This window comes from Typopeltis vanoorti, chromosome 22 (assembly GCF_054136105.1).
Source record: "Typopeltis vanoorti isolate ZY-2024b chromosome 22, IOZ_Tvanoo_1.0, whole genome shotgun sequence".
NCBI classification, from domain to species: Eukaryota; Metazoa; Arthropoda; class Arachnida; order Uropygi; family Thelyphonidae; genus Typopeltis; species Typopeltis vanoorti.
This window is the reverse complement of record NC_143570.1, coordinates 29,583,877-29,597,748: the sequence shown is the minus strand read 5'-3', so window position 1 is coordinate 29,597,748 and position 13,872 is coordinate 29,583,877. Positions and strand designations below refer to the sequence as shown.

The window sequence follows — 13,872 nt, the reverse complement described above, 5'->3', positions numbered from 1 at the left end:
AGGCCTAGCTTTCCACTTTTCCCACTCACCACAATACTGAATGGGACAAGAACTTCATGCCTTACATAGAAAACAACTTCAGTGCCTGCAACATCAAAGAGTCTACAATGGTTATTCACTTACAAGGTATACTCAACAGAAACCAGGGAATGATTTTATGTGATTTTGAAAGTTACTTATCAGATCTTTCTACACTCATGCACATCTACTGAACAACGACTGACTTGTGCCAGTTTCCATGCTCCAGGTGATTCTATTTTATTTTAACTTTTGTGTAACGGTTCCTACATATTCAGTTTTAGTTATGCAATGGTTCATGTTTACTGCTTATTGTATTCGTTTGTTCTTCCTAAGCCAGAAGAAGCCACTAGCAAGCAAAACTAGTCAGTTTAACTATCTATATTATCACAACCTATTAAACCCAGTGTCAGTTATCAAGTTACCATACCTCTTTATAAGGCCTTAATACATGCACATCTAGATTACTATGCTCAGGTCGGGTCACCTGAATTTTTTCAGGATGAGAAAGTGGTGGATAGGGTCCAGAAGTGAGTGCTCTGTGGAATGCTTCCAATGATGACAGATTGAGGGTTTGCAGGTTTCAAAAGTTGATAGGTGAAAAATAGAGGATACAATAAAAAAATGTAAAGTACTAAAAAAGTTTTAATAGGACTGATGCAGAGGAAATATTTTTAGCACTTAGCTAGCAAAAGCAAAACAAGAAATTTCCCCAAGAAATGGAAGAAGATTGTGGTTAGCAACAGTGGAAGGACTAGATTTTTCACTTGGAGAGTAGTGAATGAGTGGAATGAGTTGTCAGAGTCAGTTGTGTGTGTGTGCTTTGCTAATGAGTTCAAGGTGAGGTATAAAAGATATTGTGTGGACTGTTTGGGACACACAATGAGTCTTTGAATGCCATGAAGGAATCCATGTAGTAATAATAATAATAATCTCCTTGTAACGTAGGTGACCATATCTGTGCATGAACTAGAAGGAATACTAAGATGATTAAGTAAGTGCTAAAAAAAGTGGGCTACGTAGGATGTTTCAATTAAAAGATTGCTTGCTATAGATATTTATATTTAGTACTTCAACAAGCAACCGAACCTATGGCCTTCTGAAAATGAAAAATATAGTTCATGTTAAGGAGATGTGAAATTTGCTGTTATTTTAATGTTGAATTAACAAGATTTTAAGAAGAAGGTATTCGTTCTTTTGAAATCCTAAAATTGCTTTTCTGAAAAGGAAATATAGAGTTCAAACTGAGGAAATGTGAAATTTGCTTTTATTATTTAAGTCTGTTTAATGTAATATATAGCACAGCACTTAATAAACAGCCTTTACACTCTTTAATAAAAATTAAAACTGTTGTAATATTACATTAATATGTATACATTTTATCCTTTTTTGTTATATTTAGTATCGTTTATTTATAGGTGAATTGACCAGTATGTTTAAAAGTAATTGCTTAAAATAATTATGAATACAGTCCCCAGCTATTCAAGAAGCATGTTAACAGATTCCATTCTTTAAATTATAATAGACATTATACATTAGTATCCAAAACCTAATGACTAACACTATTTCTGAAGATTGCAACCACAAATTCAGACAAATCAGTTTACGGCAATTGTATAACTGACGATTTCAAGTAGAAAGTGGGTACACATTCAAATTTCTGAAATGCATGCAAAGGAGTCATTTGGTAGCACTCAACAGGGCAAAAGGATATGCTAAGCAAATTGTGTTTGAAGGAAGCTTTTTCATAAAGGAATAAAGTTGCAAACTTAGATGTCTTGTAATTTCTCAAATATATCATCTAATGATTTCACATGGAAAATATTATTGGAAAGTTTGAAGAAGGTCACAGAATTACTGAAATTGCCAGAGTTTGGAATCTCACATAGCATTGTATCCAGGCTCTGGGCAGTGTTTCAGACCAATGGAATATGTTCCAGATTTTTGGTTATAACAGCAAAACGTAATTGATGCACCATGGCAGGTCAGCTTGCAAGTTGGCTCCATTCGAGCACAGATATGCAGATATCTCGACAAACTGTAGCTAGACATCTGTGACAAGTAGGCACATATTTCCAAAGGCCTGTAGTCTGCATCTCTTTATTCAAAGTTCATAGCACAGCAAATTTTCAGTGGTGTTACATCCATAAAAATTGGACAAGATACCAATGGTGTAATGTACTCTTAACAGATGACAGTCGTTTTAGTCTCTCCTCCAATTCTAGATGACACTTGATTTGGTGTGAAAGTGGTACTGCTTACCATCATGAGAATGTCCTTGAAAGAGATAGATATGGATATGGATTTGGTCGAGTGCTTGGGGTTATGGTGTGAGGGGGGACATTATACTTAATGGACACACTGAGCTAAAAATGCTGGAAAAAGTGACTATGACTGGTGAACGATATTACAACGAAGTTCTTCAATATCATGTTCGATTATTCCGCGGTGCTGCAGGCAAAGAATTCATTTTTATGGATGACAATGCCACACCACATCATACATGAGCAGCGGATATACTTCCTGGGGACTGAGAAAAATAATCAAATCGAGTGGCCAGCATGCTCCCCCAAATCTCCACCCCACAGAACACGTTTGGGATGCAATAGGGAGGATTGTTGCTGTTTGAAATTCCCCTTCAGGAAAACAAACAAGGCCTTATCCTTGCTCTGAAGACGCAGTGGGCCAGTTTGCCTTAAGAGTTCCTGAATCACTTGATGCTAAGCAAGGTATGAAGTTGTCAGAGCTGTATGCAGTTTGGGAGGGACATATTCCATATTGAAATGTCTCTCTGCATAGTTTTCTGAAAGCACTGTACATTAATTCCTTAACACACATTAACATGTTTTATAACACATTTTTATGTAACATAATTTATTATGTATGCTGAAAATAAATTTATATCACCATTTGGCTGTAGTCATGAAAATGTTTTCGTATACAGGTGAAAATATAGTTTGGCCTTAGCTTTTAAAAACAATTGTACATAATGTAAGGCAAGGAAGACAACAGGAAACCACTGTTCCATACTCATTATTCCATAGGAGAAGAAGAATGACATTTATAGTAGTAATATCAGATTTAATTGCAAGATTTCAGATACATATAATGTAGATTTCATTACCTTAAAAATCAAATAGAGTAACTTTTTCAATTTGTGGTATGAGGTTTTGTTCTATTTGGATGGACGGCAATTTCAGCTGTTGTGTTTTATTCATTTTAATCTTTTATTTTTTAATAGTCCTATTGAGATTATTGGGAATTATTATTATTTGCTTCATCCTCTTCTAATCTAACCCACCTGCTAGCATAACTTGGTAATTATTATTATCATTTCGTGACACTCTAAGGAGTCTAAAGACTCATCGATGGAGTCTTTGGACTCCTTAGTCCAAAGACTCCCTCGTCCGCACCTACACCACAACTCTCCATCTCCATCTTCTACACCTGTGGTTCTTAACCAGTGTTCTCCCAGAACCCTTGTGTTCTGCGAACTGGTTACAAGTGTTCCACTGGTAAAATATGTCACATGAAACAGTTCTGAGTGTAATTGGCTACTCTGATCCTAATAACTGAAGATTGCTAAGTGCATTGACTTATAAAGTAATTGAATATCATTTATAGATCATGTGTTTGTAGGAGGGCTGGGAAGGAGCATCTCTTTTACAGTCATTCAGTGATGTGTTTGGTTTGTGTGTTGCCTAACATCATAGTAGTAATCAATGGATAAATTTATTATTAAACGAAAACGTGATTCTGAGACAAATATTAATGATGGGACAAATACAACTGGAAGTAGTAATAATGACGTTCCTGCAAATACATCTCATACAGAAGACAGCATTATATGTAGTAAAATAAGAAAAATTAATAGAAATATTCGGACAAATATTTAAGTCCATGTGGTTTTACATGGACTAGTGAGGAAGAATCCCCTATTCCTCAGTGTCTTGTATGTGGGGAAAAACTATCCAATAGCACAATGGTTCCTGCTAAGTTGAAACACCACTTTACTACAAAGCACACCAATCTTTCTTCAAAAACTAAACATTATTTCAAGATATCGTTGGACATGCAAGTTAAACAAGTAAAATATTTTGAAAATTGAAAAGACTATTAAAATTTTCGATAAGGCACAACTTGCATCGTATAAGGTAGCTGAATTAATTGCTGTAAAATTAAAACCACATACTATAGCAGAGTCTCTTATTTTACCAGCATGTTGTGAAATAGTAAACATTATTTATAAAAATTAAGTGGTTATTAAATTCAGCATTATTTCAAAGCCGAATATAGAAACTATAAAAGTTTCGTATGAAATCTGACCAGAGAGTTTATGGAAATACACTTGCCGAAATTCACGAGTTGCCCTAGCCGGACCTTATAGGAGAGATGATCGCTGCCCAAGCGTCCATATATTCTCCTCCTATTGGTCCATTGGCCTGACAGCTGTTTCAAACTGGTTCGTTTTCATCAGAGACCAGGAAAAAACCTTAAGAGAGCAAAAACTCTCATAAGTAACTTGAAACATCAGAGAGGTGTATTTTTCATAAGTGAACTTTCAGTCGATGCATAAAAGTATTTACTAAAATAAAGAACCAAAAGGCTTCACTTTGGTGATGTAAATTTATAAAAAAAGTGGATATTAAATCCAGCATTTTGCTTTACAAACTGACGAGTCCAATGACATTAGCGGTAAAGCTCATATACTAGGATTCGTTCATTTCATTAATGAAAATGAAATAGTGAATCAATTTCTATACTGCAGAGAGCTCACCAAACGTACAACAGGACAAGATATTTTTGTCTCTATTACATCATATTTAGAAAATTTTAAAATTTCATGGGAGCTGTGTGTAGGAATTTGTACGGACAGTGTTCCATCAATGGTAGGCTCTATTAAAGGGTTTGCTACCCTTCCAAAGAAAATAAACCCAAATATTATATCTATGCACTGTTTTTTGCACAGAGAATCCATAGTTTCAAAAACATTACCAGCAATATTAAAACATGTATTTAATTCAAGTTGTCATCATCACCATCATGTGTATCAAGGATTTAGGCCTAGTGTTACACCCTAATACTTTAAAAATGTAGAATTCCCAGTTATCATGGTGTAACATGAAGAGAAAATAAAATAAACCCCTGTATAAAATCTAATAAATAAATTATTTAAAGAAAGAAAAATATTCTTGCATCCAAGTAAAATATATAACAAAAGGTGTTTGTTGAACTAAATAATAAAAGAAGGAATATATTACAGTTGTGATATAAAAAAAAATTAGCTAAGTAAGACATAAAGGATTAGTCATAAGAAATTGTATGTGAGAGGCTAGAGATTAAAATATTAAGTAAAATCTTAGAAAATTTGGAAGGGGGATTAATTTAGAGGCTAGCAAAAGAAAAACAATAGACTATCACTCAGGGTCAATTTCTGGATTGAGACATCGTCACGTGCTCGCTGACCTCAGGATGTTTGGCAGAAAAATGCCACCCTAATTGGTCAGTAAAGTCGAATCCAGTAAGGGGCAGAGAAAAGAAATTAAAGAAGGTGCCGGTAGGGTTCAAGGTATAAAAAGGTTAGAACCCCCCCCCAGGCTTTTTTCCTGGAGAGTTTCTTCACGAACTCCTTCGTATAGGTTTTCACATGGTTTTCCTGAGTGGCGGGATTTCGATTCCGTATTTCCTATGGTAAGAAATGAGGAATGCCATTTAGATAAAGGAAAGAAGGTATTGTCTATGAGTTTCATTATCTAGTGACAACTGCGAAGAAGTCGGTGTCCACGTGGTGAGTTTCATAGCCATGGTATAGATGATTCTAAAGTGTGTTCTTAATTCAAGTACGAAAAGTAAAGATCGCATAAGCACAGTTTAATGCCAAAAGAACATAGGAGTGACCAATTATAGGAGAGATCATACTAGGATAGTTCAATCGGAAAAAGGTAGAGGCCAATATAGAAAACTCAAGAGAAAAAGGTACTGTAAAAATCTCATGTTAACTGAAAATCGTCTGTAATTGTACTCATTATTCTATTACTGTGGTGAAGAGACTGAGGAAAATTATACTAGGACTTTAGTACATGACTGATTATAATGAGAGTATGCTTGTTAATATTAATATTATATAAGTAATTATGTGTCCTGAGATTTATGCATGGGTATTGTAACGTATAGGAAAGTTTTAAATGTCAAAGTTATGTGTTAACACAGTGAAAGGATAATTTAATCTACATAGTTTTAAATAGTTAAATAGAGTGAGTTGATCACATATGTCCAGGTGCTACAGCATATAGCATATTCAGACTAACACAGGGTTAACTAATGTGTTAATTAGATCTGGGATTTTACATATGATTGTATGAGTTGAATTTGTTATGGCGGCATGATCGCAATACCCATATAGGATCATTGCCAAATTACTCGTGATAAGCTAATGTTAATTTGTAAATGTTTTCTTAGTACTGATTTGAATTATATTAGAAATTGAATTGTACCATACTAATGAGATTAATAAACCTTTGTTCATTGATAAAATAGTTGTCTGAAATTGCTGCCCAATGCACCACTTGAAAGACATACGAACCTAATCATGCGGGAAATTAATGTGTAAAAATAAAACGAGATAAAGTGTCACGACTGCAATACTGTTTCATGTTCACACATATTTTAGTAATTGCTACTTGTTCTTGTATTTAATATCTCAAACTAAATGTCCCAAAAGGCGCAGTATAATATAAATATTAGGGACACTAAGGGGAGAAATAGCTTAAATATTTGTATTTTGGGGTGATATCTCATGCATAGATAATAGTTGAACATGGATAAGCAGAATTTCACTAGATAGAATAATAATCATAAATTGGAACACAACACTAGCATGGCGCCTGTTCGGGCATTAGAAGTCGTCGTTGAATCGTTGAAGAGGACGTCCTGGTTTTCTTTTTCCTAATGGCTTGTACTTGAAGGCTTGTTTCGGTAATCTTTCTGTTTTCATTCTTTGAACGTGTTCCATCAATTTTTTATTATTATTATTATTATTAAACAAGACCTCATGGAGTCAAAGACACTCATTTGGGAGGTCCTTTTATCATACACACACACATCTCATCATACCGTGTCTTAAACACACTCAAACTCCTTGCAGACACCACACTCTCAGGCAAGGCAGTCCAATCATTCACAACTCTGCACGAAAAAACCTGCCTCTCACTCCCCTACTCACACCCTCTTTATAGTTTCCAGGGATGACCTCCGGTTCTCCCCTGATCTCCCGCTATTTTCTGAACCTCTCCAGCATTGATCCTATAACAACCCCCTAATAACTTGTAGGTCTCTATCATATCTCCCCTCTTCCTCCTGTCCACCAGACTCTGCAAGTTGCATCTTCTCAATCTTTCCTCATACTCGACATTCCAGAGGTTAGAAACTACCTTAGCCAGTCGCCTCTGGACCCTTTCCAACATCTCTTCATCCTTCTGAAAACCAGGTAACCAAATCTGGGCACAACAGTCCATGTGTAGCCCAATCAAAGCCTTATACAATGGAACAAGAATCTCCCTACTTCTACAAGTCAGTGCCATCTGCATCATTCCCAGAACCCTTTGTGTTGTCTTCCCAATTTTGGCTATGTGTCCCCTAAATTTCAGATCCTTATCCACTATCACCCCCAGATCTCTTATTTCCTCCACCACTCACAATATTATTCTCACCAAGCATAAATTCTGGATCCCATTTTTGTTTTCCAAATTTTAAAACCTTACATTTTGCAACATTGAACTCATATCCCCATTCCTGTGCCCAATCACTCAATATATTCAAGTCTTCTTGTAAGGCCACAACATCCTCTCTACTCTTCATGGTTCGTCCCAACTTTGCATCATCTGCAAACAAATAAATATCTCCAGCCAAATCTTCACCAATATCATTAATATACAAGTTAAACAGTAATAGCCCTAAAACAGATCCCTGAGGCACACCACTAGTAACTTTCCTTTTCCTGGATACCACTCCCCCATACACAACTTGTTGATACCTATCAGATAGCCAGTCTCCAATCCAATGCACTAATCTAATATCCAACCCCATCTGCTCTAGTTTGACTGTCAACTTATCATGAGGTACTCTATCAAAAGCCTTTGCGAAATCCAAGTATATTACTGTGTATCCTTCTCCTCTGTCCAAGGAAGCAGTCACTTTATTGTAATAAGTAAGTAGATTACTAAAACATGACCTCCCTTTAGCAAATCCATGCTGTCCATCAAAGATTATACCATTGTTGTCAACCCAACTCTGGATCCTAGTTCTCACAAGCTTCTCCAACAACTTACCCACAACACCTGACACAGAGATAGGCCTATAGTTTGATGCTTGAGTTCGTTCACCTCCTTTATGAAGTGGCACAATCTTGCCCTCCTTCCACTCTTTAGGAACTTGACCAAGTGCAAGACTCGTATTAAAAAAAATATGTCAAGGCAGGTGTCAACTCTCTGGCACATTCCTTCAGAATACGCGGTGATATATTATCAAGTCCCACAGCCTTATTTATATCTAGTTTACTCAACTCCCCAAACACCTCTTGCTCACTTACAGTCAGTCTCTCCTCCCCATCATCAACTGCTCTCAATCTCTCCATGAAGTCACATTCACAAGATTGAAAGATCTTTATGAACTGCTCATTAAGTATCTCCACCACACATTCTGAAACAACTATCTTTATACCATTTCCTCCAATCAATGTCATCCTTCTAATCATTCTTTCTTTTGCTGGCTACATATCGAAATAACTCCCTAGGATTCTTTTTGGCTTCATTAGCTAACTGCTGTTCATGCCTCTCTTTAGCTACTCTCACCAACCAAGTCACCCTCTTTACCTGGTCTTTGTAGACCTCATGAAATTGGTTACTTCCACTTCTCTTATGCTGCCTCCACAATGCCCTTTTTCTCTGTATCGCATGCTTAATCTCTTTATTCATCCATCTCACACCTACCTTGTTTAACCTTCTCACCCGTGGAATACATGTAGACATTGCATCTACTAAATAGTTTTTGAAAATCCCCCAAGCTGCATTGATCTCTTTTCCAGCTAACTCCTCATTCCATGCTACACCTGCAAGCTGTCTCCTGAGCTCTTCATAATCACCCCCCCCCTTGTAGTTCCACATATACCCATTTTTCACAGGGGTCCTTGCACTGCTGGCAACCACCCAGGTAATCACCTCATGGTCACTTTCACCAATTGGTAGATGATTTGACACCTCATTTATAATTACATCCTCTGATGAGATGACCAAATCCAAGACCCTTAATCCTCGTGTGCCCTCTGTTACATACTGTCTCAGGTAGTTATCCCTCAAAAACTCAAGAAACTAATTTTCTTTACTTTCAGTTGCTACCTCTTCATTCCAGTCTATATTGCCATAATTAAAATCACCAATAATGATCACCTTTTCTTATTTGCTTGGCTTATTTGACTATACATTTCACTATCACCACCATCCACATTACCAGGTCTATAACAACATCCCACCAAGTATTTGATTCTATTCACCTCTATCTAACACCATACTGCCTCAAAACCACTGGCCATATTTCACTCTACCTTGTATGGATATAATTCTTTCTCTATCATCAATGGCACTTCCCCCCCATTTACCCCTTCTCTCCTCATGAAACACATCATACCTTTCCATCTATTCCTGTCAGGATGTCGTCCTCATTTAACCATGTCTCACTTATTCTAACTATCTTTGGGTGAACAGATGCAATTAGTGCAACCATTTCATCTGCCTTGTTTCTTATACTTCTAGCATTGGCATACAAACACAACAGCTCATTTCTGGATCTACAGCTAGTTCCACTGATACCACTCACTCGATGTGATCTCTCCATGCTGGACTGGGGCAATTTCTGCTTCTTCATTTTAGAACCCTTTGCAATTCCATCTGTTTCCTCTTGATCCCTGGTCATCCCATTTCTTTCCTGCCTACACATGCTCTCACCTCCTCTTGGAGCATCCACCTTTCTCACGCTGTGTACCCCTGTCCACCCTGTGCCTCCCCATTTCCCTGCTCCTCTTACACACCCATTCTCTCATTTTCTATACTCATACCACTCACTTCCCCATTCATATCCACTTCTTCAATCTCTCCTGCTCTTCCACATCACTCCCCTCTCAATCTGATTCATTCTCTCTATTCACTTCTCTACCTTCCAGCAGCAGTCTCTCCAAGCAGCTCACACCATAAACACTCAAATGCAGTCCATCACTCCCATACAGCTCACTTCGTCCCTCAAACTCATTCCACACATTAAAAACTGTACTCCCATCTCCTCACACATTTCAGCCAGAATATCATTCATAATCCTTGCTCTCTGCCTCATTTCACCACAATCACACCTAGGCAACACACTGACTACCCTTCCTGTCACACTATTCTCTTTTATCTTTCCAAGCAGCCTCCTGATATTCATTTTGACATGTTCTTTGTTCTCTCTCAAATCATTTGTACCAATTAATACTATTAACTCTTTTGCTCGCTCCCGCCTCATATCCAATGCCTCAATCACTCTACTCGTTTTACTGCCTGAAAATATAATACCTTGTCCATTTTATACTCTAGCACACCTTTAATAATGGAGTCGCCATACAACGCCATTTTTTCTATTACTGGTTCTTGGTTTAATTCTTTCATAATTTCTTCGTTTCTTTTGTGATCAAATAGGGTATACTTTGCAGTTTTTCTCATAAACTTCATTTCTGCTGTTATTAATCTTTGTTTGTCTTTTTGTTGTATTGTCCAGATTTTGCTTCCACATTAAGACTAGTAGGGCAATGTATTGTATACTTTTAGTCTGGTTTATTTTTGAATTAGGTTTGGTTTAAATATAGAGTTAATTATTACACCTGTTATTTTTAAATATTTTGCAATTTTTACATTTATATCTTTTTCATGTGATCATACATCCTAGGTAGTTAAGTGAATTCACCTGTTCTAAGATCTTGTTATCTATTACTATTTTAGTTCTTGCTGGATCTTGTCCTTTAAGGCCATAGTTTTTGATTTTTCTGTTGATATTATCATACCATAATCTTTGGCAATCTCATTTAGATCTAAACTAGCTTTCTGTAAGTTATCCTCAGAATTTGTAATTATTATCTGGTCGTCAGCAAAAAGGAGAGTGTTTAAGTTCACTGGAGGAGAAAGTTTAATTCCTTGATGTAAATTTTTATCCCATTTTATTATTATTTCATTTAAGTAAATATTAAAAAGAGTTGCTGAGAGGGGACATCCCTGTCGGACCCCCTTGTTTTATCTCTCTCGTATGTGACAGCTCGTGATTTGATCTTATTTGTATTTGATTATTTTCGTATATACTTGTGATAGCTTTTAGGATATTATTTGGTATTTGTCTTTCTTTTAATATGTTAAATAATATGTTTCTTTTAACTTTATCAAATGCTTTTTCAAAGTCAATAAATGCAAAATGTGTTTCTAAATTGTATTCTCTTCTTTTCTCTATTATTAATTTTAGGCAAAAGGCCGGGTCTATACATGATCGTGCTTTTCTAAATACATTCTGTACTTCTAAAATAAAGTTTTCGGAATATTTCATTAGTTTGCTATTTAAGATTCTGCTATATATTTTGTAACAGGAATTTAGTATACTGATACCTGTATAGTTTTTAGGGTCATCCTATTACCTTTTTTAAAGATAGGAATCAGAATTGCTTTTTTCCATTCTATTGGGGGGATACCAGTTGAATAAATTTTATTTAAAAATAATGAGTCTATCTTTGAATCTAGTTCCTGCATATTTATATAGTTCTGAACCTAGCTTATCTTCTCCAGGTGATTTTCTGTTTCTTGTTTCTTTCAGGCTGATTTCTAATTCTTCTTTAGTTATTTCCTTTTCATTAATTGTATGCCAGTTGTCTTTTTTAAAATATTTGTCTGTCCACAATTCTGTGTAGTAATTTAGAAATTCTTCTAATTTCAATTAGGTGTTTAATTTTATGTTTTCTTTGGTATCTGCATTTAAGTGTTTCAAAATCTTATATACATTGGGTCTTATTTTATATAAATCATGTTCTAAATTAGAAACAAATTTGTTCCGTGATACTTTGTCTTTTTCTGACTTCTCTTTTAGCTATGGCTCTTATTCTTTTTATATTCTATTTCATCTTCTAATCTTTTACTGCTTAACCATCTGTGATAGGCTTCTGTTTTCTTTTTGATTATTTCTTTGACTGTATCATCCCAGATCTTCAGTTTTTTCCTTTTATTGATTTTTGGTCTTTCCTAAGCTTTCATTTGCTACTGCATTTAGTATCATTTTTATATTAAGCCATTCTATTTCTATTTCTTAATTTTGTTTTATTTTATCTAGATATTGGTTAATTCTTTGTTCATATAGCCATTGTACATTTGTGTCATTCAACAGTCTAGTTTCATAAACAAATGTTTCAAATTTTCTTTCTGTTCTTGTTACTTGTAGCCATTTAGGTCATCATCATCAAATTCCTGACATGTACCCTCAAGGGGTGTACAAGATATGATAGTACTACATAAAAAATTTACGTCATTACTAACTTCCTATCTACAATTTTCCTCCAAATCAGTCTGTTACTTGTCAAGACTCCAACGTTATCAGATCTTATATTTCTATTGTCTAAGGCACTTTGTACCGTATCAATCCACCAATATCTTGGTCTTCCTCTGGGTTTTTTCCTGCCGACCTGGCAGAGAACACTTGTTTTGCTAATCTTTCCTCGCCCATTCTGTTTAAGTGACCATACCACCTGAGATTAGCTCTGCTAACACATTCATGGATGCTGACAATGTCAAGTTCTTTCCTAATATTCTCGTTTTTAATATGATATTGCCATTGATGCCATCTGTTCACACCTCTAATCTTTTTCAGGAATCTCATATCTGCTGTCTCTAGTCTTTGGTCAAGTGTTTTACTTCTAACCCAGCTCTCAGATCCATAAGTTAAAACTGGTTTGAACACTATCTTGTATACAGCTAATTTAGTGTTCAGACTAATTTCTCTCTTATTCCATATGAATTTATTCAATTAACTGCCTACCATACCGGCTTTGTTGATTCTGTTGTATATTTCCATATTTAATTTACTATCTTCACTAAAAATCATGCCTAAGTAGCTGAAATGTTTTACTTGTTCCACAGGTTTTCCATTCACAATATAGTTGACATTTTCAACAATTCTACCTATTTTCATTGTCCTTGTCTTTTTAATGCTGAACATCATACCATATCTATTACAACAGTTATTCAATTTAGTCAGGGAATTTTTCAAACTTGTAGTGGATTTATTTAGAAGTATAACATTGTCCGCATAAAGCAAAGAGCTGACATTAACATCTCCAATACTGATATGTTTAATACCACTTTCCTTCATAATGTGATCCATATAGATAATGAATACCAGAAGGGAATAATTTACATCCTTGTCTCACACCAGATTTAACATTTAAACCATCTTCCTGTATTTCCTTCAATTCTAACTGCTGACTTACAACTCAAATAAAGACTAAGTATTGCTTGATACAATGCCCCATTGACACCATATAACTGTAGCGTATTGAATAGCTTCTCTCTTGGCACCTTGTCATGCCTTTTCCAGATCGACAAAACTTAAATACAGATCTTTATTATATTCCCTTGCTTTGTCAACTATTTGTCGTAAAGTGAAGATCTGATCCTGACAGCCTCTAATTGGCCTGAATCCAGCTTGTTCTTCACCAAGCTTTTTCTTCCACAATTCTTCTCAACCATTTCTCAAGTATACTTGCATAGATCTTGCCTGGAACACACAGTAGGGAAATACCTC

At 35.6% G+C, this 13,872-nt stretch overlaps 1 protein-coding gene across 5 annotated transcripts in view; it reads right to left on the bottom strand.

Moving 5' to 3' along the window:
* Nucleotides 1-13,872, bottom strand: part of LOC150094267 (DDB1- and CUL4-associated factor 6-like) — a 422,923-nt gene that overhangs the window by 177,606 nt on the left and 231,445 nt on the right. The gene's annotated exons all lie outside the window — the stretch shown is intronic.